The 7,842-nt window shown below is 40.3% G+C and overlaps 1 non-coding gene across 1 annotated transcript; it reads right to left on the bottom strand.

Annotated features, from left to right (window-relative positions):
- Positions 1 to 5,959: 5,959 nt before the first annotated feature.
- On the bottom strand, positions 5,960 to 6,061 carry LOC125344680. The gene has a single exon (XR_007209620.1). It is a non-coding gene; the product is annotated as a U6 spliceosomal RNA (small nuclear RNA).
- Between the last annotated feature and the right edge of the window lie 1,781 nt (positions 6,062 to 7,842).

Here is a 7,842-nt window from a genome sequence, read left to right as displayed (position 1 = left end):
AAATAGCAAAGGCTTGCTTTAGGTGTGTTTACATGTGTTTGCTGACCACAGAATGGTCTCCACCCCCATTTAACAACAGTGTATTATTTTACTTACTGCCCAGAACACAGCATTCCAGCTGGAAGATAAAAATCAGGAGAGAACAAATAATGTTTCACTTCTGAAAATTTTGTCTTTATTTATTTCTTCTCATATGCTTACTTTGGCTTCCTTTTTGCTCTACAGATTTGTGTGCCTGTAGAGGGCACAGAAATATGTTCTCTTAAGAGGAGAGTAATAAAGAAGAAAGCAGAGACTTGCACACATAATTTTTCTCAAGAGACGGTTAGCAACTCCATTGGGCTTGCTATTTGGCAGACTTGAGTAAAAACATTTATGATTAAGTAAACTTACATTTGTATCACTTTTTCTATCTCTCAATTGGTTGCAAATTCCAGGAAAAAAATTTCTATCACAAACAAAAGAGAATGGTATCAATAAAGCAGTAACACTATTGGCCACCTGCATGCGGCCTAGCATGCTCTGTAAGTGCTGTATCCTCATTGGCCGCCTGCATGTGGCAAGTTTGACTGTGATGTTTGCAATAGAAACAGGCTGGAAGGCCACACGGACACGTGGTCCCAGCCCTGATCCTGCACACCTGGTTGGCAGTTTCGGATCCCGAGTCTGGGCTACAACCAAGTCCGGTCAGTTCACTTTTTGTTCACTTTTTACTTCCTCAATAAATCTAGCTTTTTATCAAAAAAAAAAAGCAGTAACAATAGAAAACATGTGATTTGAAGAAAAATTAAGTTGAAATCACAAGACTTAGTGCTGGATTCAATTTGGAGAAGATGTCAGAGAGTTCCTATACACCACACATTTGAAAATTGATGAGAGTGACTCAAGAGACACATTATAATAGTTGCCATGTTAAGATTATTGCAAGGGGCTGGGAACATGGCCTAGTGGCAAGAGTGCTTGACGCGTATTCATGAAGCCCTGGGTTCGATTCCCCAGCACCACATACATAGAAAACAGCCAGAAGTGGCACTGTGGCTCAAGAGGCAAAGTGCTAGCCTTGAGCAAAAAGAAACCAGGGACAGTGCTCAGGCCCCTGAGTCCAAGGCCCAGGACTGGAAAAAAAAAAAAAAAAAGATTATTGCAAGTTGGGTGCAGGTGGTTCATACCTATAACCCTAACTACTCAGGAGGCTAAGATCTGAGGATCGTGGTTCAAAGCCAGCCAGAACACGAAAGTCTATGAGACTCTTGTGTCCAGCAAACTACTCAGAAAAAGCCAGAAATAACACTAGTGCACTGTTGGCGGGAGTGTAAACTTGTTCAACCAATCTGGAAAGCAGTATGCATGTTCCTCAAAAGGCTAAATATAGGGCTCCCCTATCACTCAGCAACCCCACCTCTGGGCGTTTACCCAAATGATCATAAGCACAGTCACTCTAAAGCTACCAGCACAACCATGTTCACTGCAGTGGTACTTACCACAGCTAAAATATGGAACCAACCCAGATACCCTTCAATAGATGAATGGATCAAGAAATTGTGGTGTATATAGACACAATGGAATTCTACAATTCTATCAGAAAGAATGGCATTGCTCCATTTATAAGGAAATGGAAGACTTGGGAGAAACCATACTAACTGAAGCAAGCAAGACCCAAGGAAACATAAACTCTTTGTTTTACCTCATTGGGAATAATTACTATATGTGTAGGATAGGCCTAGCAGAGGATCACAATAGCTCAATGACTATGTATACATGAACATATAAGATGACGCTAAGAGAAATGAACTCGAAGATATGGAAACAAGAGATTTTTGTTGTTGTTGTTATTTTTAATTTACTATGTGAAATTGTTTATCTTTTCTTGGAATTTTCTTCCCTATGGTTTATCCCCTGTTGTCACTGTGTATGATTTTGGTACCCTGGGTATTGTATATACTTTTGTCTGAATTAGGGAAGGGAAGGGGAACATCAAAATGGTGAGATAAAAGATAAAAGGTGAACCAATGCAACAGCGATACTTAGAAGGCAATATGCTATAACCTAACTGTACAACTTGGGCGGGGGAGACAAAATGGGGGAGGAGGGAAGGTGGGAGAAAAATGAGGGAGGTGGTAACAAGTTTGACAAAAAATTTACTCACTACCTTATGTATGTAATTGTAACCCCTCTGTACATCACCTTGACAATAAAATTAAATTTTAAAAAGCCAGAAGTGGTGCTGTGGCTCATGTGGTAGAGCGCAGGCCTTGATCAAAAGGGGCTCAAGGACAGGACCCTGGCCCAGAGTTCAAGCCCCAGGACCGGAAAAATAATTATTTTGATTGTAGTGAAGATAGCCAGCTAAATCGCAAGGAAAAAGAAATCCTTTGAAGTTGCTGAGTGTCACACAGCATGTGCTCTCCTTGCAGTAATGACAATGCAGAAACCTGCATGCAATGTCTCTGTTGAGGCACTAGAGACATGACACTCAAAGTTTTTACTGGTATTCATAAATTTCCACTTCTTTCTCCATCTCCATAAGTGATGATGCTGACCTTCTTCAGACTTGAGTAGAAAACTTCAGTTCCCCTGTGAAGAAAAGCTTACAGAGCTGCCTGAAACTGTTATCCTGAAAAGGTCTGCTTGCACTGGGAACTGTTGGCTCATGCACATAATCCTAGCTATTTAGGGAGGCAGAGATCTGAAGAGCATGATCCAAACCCAGCCTGAGCCGGAAAGTCTGTGAAACTCTTATTTCTACTAAATTAGCAAAAAGCTAGAAGTGGAGCTATGGCCTGAGTGATAGAGTGCTAGCCTTGAGCAAAAGAAGCTCAGTGACAGTGCCCATGTCCCTGGCTTCAAGCCCCAAGACCAACACACACACACACACACACACACACACACACACACATACACACACACACACACACACACACACACACACACACAACTACTTGCAAGGTTGACCCTTGGTGGCTGGCATCTTGGAACTTGGCTAGTAATCACTTCCTATAGTGAAAATGGATGTTTTAATTTTGAACACAATCAAATTGGATATAATGATAAGAAATCCATTGAAACTATGCTAAATTGTGATAATAAACAGCCTCATGCTAGAGGCATGGCTCAAGTAATGAAATACCTGCCTAGAGAGCACAAAGCCCTGAGTTTAAATCTCACTACTGCCCCCCCCCAAAGAGTTTAGTGCCTTACCACAACCAAAGGGCAATTTTTACTTAAGTTCTACCTTTATTAAATTTACATTATTGTTATTATTAAGGTGATGTACATACGAATTACAATGATATGAGTCAGGTAATGAGTATATTTCCTTTCATACAATGTCTTGTGTTCTCTCACTCTCTCCCAGTCCCTCTCTCCCATCTCTAACCACGAGTTGTATATTTAACTTTCAACAATGTCCAATGAGCTCCACTGCTGTACATTTTTTACCCTTATCCCTCAAGTTCTGTATCCTTCCTCCTCCCTTCCCAAAGATATACATGTGAATACACCAGACAAAAAAGAAGACAAAGAGGCTGGGAATGTGGCTTAGTGGTAGAGTGATTGCCTTGCATGCATGAAGCTCTGGGTTTGATTCCTCAGCACCACATAAACAGAAGAAGCCCGAAGTGGCACTGTGGCTCAAGAGGTAGAGTGCTAGCCTTGAGCTAAAAGAAGCTCTGGGACGGTGTCAGGCCCAGAGTCCAAGCCCCAGGACTGGCAAACCAAAAAAAAAAAAAAAAGACAAAGTCATAAAAATTTTTGTTAAAAAGAGCAATCTCTTGTTTCCATATCTTGGAGTTCATTTTGATATATATTATTTTATATAAATAATGATATATGTATATGTATTATTTTATATATAAAGTCTCATAGGCATTACTTCTCTATGTTTCCTTCCTAATAAGGAAATCTCATTGTGTATATCTAGAATGCTGTATAACTTATCATATCACAATCTATTCTAGATCTAATTTCTGCATATCAGAGAGAACATGTGTTGTTTGTCTTTCTGAGCTTGACTTACCTCATTTAACATGACTTGTTCTAATTCCATCCATTTCCCTACAAATGACATAATTTTATTCTTTCCAATTTCTTTCTTTTCTTTTTTTCTTTTTTTTTGGCCAGTCCTGGCCTTTGAACTCAGGGCCTGAGCACTGTCCCTGGCTTCTTTTGGCTCAAGACTAGCACTTTGCCACTTGAGCCACAGTGCCACTTTCTGGCCGTTTTCTATATATGTGGTGCTGGGGAATCGAGCCCAGAGCCTCATGTATACAAGGCAAGCAATTTTGCCACTAGGTCATATCCCCAGCCCCACTCTTTCCAATTTCTTCAATCCATTCATCTATTGTGGGAACATCTGGGCTGTTTCCATATCATGGCTATTGTGAATGGTGCAGCAGTGAATATGGATGTGTAGATGTCTTCATCCTATCTTGGCTCATGATGTTCACCGCAGATGCCCAGGACTGGTCAGGCTGGGTCAAGTAGAGGAATTCTATGTTTAGTTTCTTGAGGCACCTCCGGACTACTGTCCAGAGTGGTTATACTAATTTACATTTCTACCATTAAGTTCTATCTTTTAGAGCTTAGTGGAAGTCAAGAAGCTATATGTGGCAAGAAGCATGTGATCTTTGTTTCACACAGTCACTTAACAGACTCAGGCTGATAGAGATGCCACCATATTATTAACACTCACGACAGTTAAAGAGGCATCTGCAGAGGTCTCCTATCATTTGTTCAGTGTTTCAGACTAGGAGTGCACATGCATTTCCATTCAATACCTATTGGGTAAAAATCATGAGCTCAATCAACTGTAAAGTGGAAGTGGAAGCGGGTGGGATGTTAGTGAGCCCTAGTGTCTCTGCCACGATATCCCAGTGAAAAGTCAATCAGGCATCCATGTCAAGTGTAGGTTGAGACAATGATTTAAAAACCATAGCATCTAGGAGGCATTTAAAGCCATCTTTTCTTATTACCTGAGTCACAGTAGCCTAAGAAGAGCAATACTACCAAATTTTTTCCTGATTAGGAGAAGTAAGAAATCCAGATTGGTAAAGTCCCTTCAAACTTCTCTGTAGTGAAACCTCACAAAACTAGTGAAAGTAATGTGTTAACATCTCTAAGAGGAAGGACATGATACCTGAGAAACCTACCCAGAAAGAGCCGGAGGCTCCGAGCACAGGGCCTGGGGTCTCTTATGTGGAAAGCAATAAGTGGAACTGTCCCTCTTAATACATGAAATCAAAATCAGAGAACTCAAAACCAGAGTCAAAAATCAGAGAAAAAGCTGGCAGCTCTATGCCACAGATACCACTAGATGTCACTAGTAGGCCAATGTTAGAAACCCTGGAGAAAAGAAAGAACAAATGAGGCCTAAGTGGAGAAGTAAAAAGTTCCCCAAGATAGCCACAGGTAGTAGTTAGTGGACCCAATGCCTGCACTGGCTACAACCATCCTATTGCAGAAATAAGAGGGAAGGAAGGCGGGGGAGGGAAGGAGGAAGGGAAGGAGAGAAGGTGGGAGAGATGATGAAATAGAAGTAGGATTCCTAAACTGTAATGACTTTAAAGTAGACTTCATGAGTTCTTGCTACTACCTAATGTGCAGGACTGAGCAGGTATAGTTTTAGGCAGTTCTCGTGTGTGTGTGTGTGTGTGTGTGTGTGTGTGTGTGTGTGTGTGTTCCTGAAGTGTAGTGAAACATTTATTCAAAATAAGATGTAAGGCCTATGGATTTAAAATATATCCTGTGTCATATTATTATTAATGTATATTAATTATACAAAAATGTTTCACCATGGTATTTCATGCTTACTCATATTATACTTTAATCAGATTAATCCCCTCCATTTCTCTTTTCCCTGCCCCTAGCCCCTATTTTGCAAATTTTCAATAGCTCTCTCTATACCATCTTCATACATAGACAAAATGTATTTTAGTATTGTTCACCTGCCATCATTCCCTTTTAAAATACAGAAAAATTCATAAATTTGCATGTCATCCTCACGGAGGGGCCGTGCTAATCCTGTATAGTTCAATTTTAGTATATGTGCTACCAAAGCCAGCACAAATGTAACCTTTAGGCCAAGGTAAAACAGAACTTTCCATAGAAATAACAATGCTTATTTAGCCCTTTGGTAGACACTAGCTAAGTCCTGCTAATATCCTCCATGTACCAACAAAATACTTCCAGATATCCAGCAGGAAAAAGAAATTATGATAACTAAAAATATTTTATTATCACTTTAGTAAATGACGGTAGCAACTAGATCGTTAACTTGTTTTCTGTCCAATAAAGCAAATAGTCAATGGAAAATTATGCCATGAAATATCACTGATCTGCCTAAACATACCCTGAATACTATAGAACCAGAACAAACTAAAATCCATTACTCTGCATTTCTCAGCTTTTTGCATGTTAAGGCTCATTATTAAAATAGTATTTATGTGGCCAGGCCCTGGTGGCTCACACGTAATCCTAGCTACCCTGGAGGCCAAGATCTGAGCATCCATGTTCAAAACCAGCCTTGGCAGGGAAGTCTGTGAGACTCTTATCTCCAATTAACCACCAAAAAATTGCAAGTGATGCTTGTGCTCAAAGTGGTAGAATTTCAGTATGGAGCACAAAAGCTCAGCACCCAGACCCTGAGTTCAAGAACTATGACTGACAAATAAATAAAGTACTATTTATAAACCAGAGGTGACAGTATACGTCTAATCCCAAATCCTTGGGAGATTGAGGAAAGCATATGGGGCCAAATAGACAAGACTCCTGAGTTCCCAGTATCCCAGGTCCATTGGGAAAGCTAGGGTTTGAAATCACTGTATCCTCATATTAAACACAGATAGAGGTGTTCCACCTAGGTTCACAGTGAACTCACTTGGGAATTAAAACAATGAATTCTGGCTCCCAAGATCTTTTCCACTGGTCTGAAGTACAGACATAACTTTTTAAAAATTTTTATTGTCAAACTGATGTACAGAGAGGCTAAAGTTTCATACGTTAGGCATTGGATACATTTCTTGTACTGTTTGTTACCTCGTCCCTCATTCCTCCCTTCCCCCCCACCCCATTGCCCTACCTTCCCATGAGTTGTTCAGTTCATTTACACCGTTTTTACAAGTATTGCTTTTGTAGTCATTTGTCATTTTTTTTTTTTTTTTTTGGCCAGTCCTGGGGCTTGGACTCAGGGCCTGAGCACTGTCCCTCGCTTCTTTTTGCTCAAGGCTAGCAATCTGCCACTTGAGCCACAGCGCCACTTCTGGCCATTTTCGGTATATGTGGTGCTGGGGAATTGAACCCAGGGCCTCACGTATATGAGGCAGGCACTCTTGCCACTAGGCCGTGTCCCCAGCCCCTCGTTTGTCTTTTTTACCCTGTGTCTCTCAATTTTGATTTTCCCTTTCAGTTTCCTAGTTCTAATACCAGTATACACGGTTTCCAATGTACTCAGATAAGATACTGAGATAGTACAAGCACAGGAAGGGGATACAAAAAGATCATCAATAATATAAGGTACGGTTACACATAGCACGTTGAATGTAGTTACAACAGTGATAGAACAATCGTTTCCATATCCTGGCATCCTTACATGTAATAGGACAGAAATTCTAATTCTGTTCTCTACTAGCATTCTTTCTGCACATGACAGTCTGATTTATATCCTTCCTTTTACCTTACCCAGTAAGGTACAAAACTAACATTACTCCACACCATATAGCTTTGCAATCTACAGGAAAGAATTCAAGCAATTGAAACTACTGACATCCAAATCTTACCAAATACACTAAGGAGAGAACACTTCTTGAGTTATCATGACAATCATCTTTTTCCTGTGTCTTTATAGAC

The sequence above is a fragment of the Perognathus longimembris genome, unplaced genomic scaffold (assembly GCF_023159225.1).
Source record: "Perognathus longimembris pacificus isolate PPM17 unplaced genomic scaffold, ASM2315922v1 HiC_scaffold_3674, whole genome shotgun sequence".
NCBI classification, from domain to species: domain Eukaryota; kingdom Metazoa; phylum Chordata; class Mammalia; order Rodentia; family Heteromyidae; genus Perognathus; species Perognathus longimembris.
Note: the sequence above shows the minus strand (reverse complement) of the source record. Positions and strands in the feature narration are given on the sequence as shown.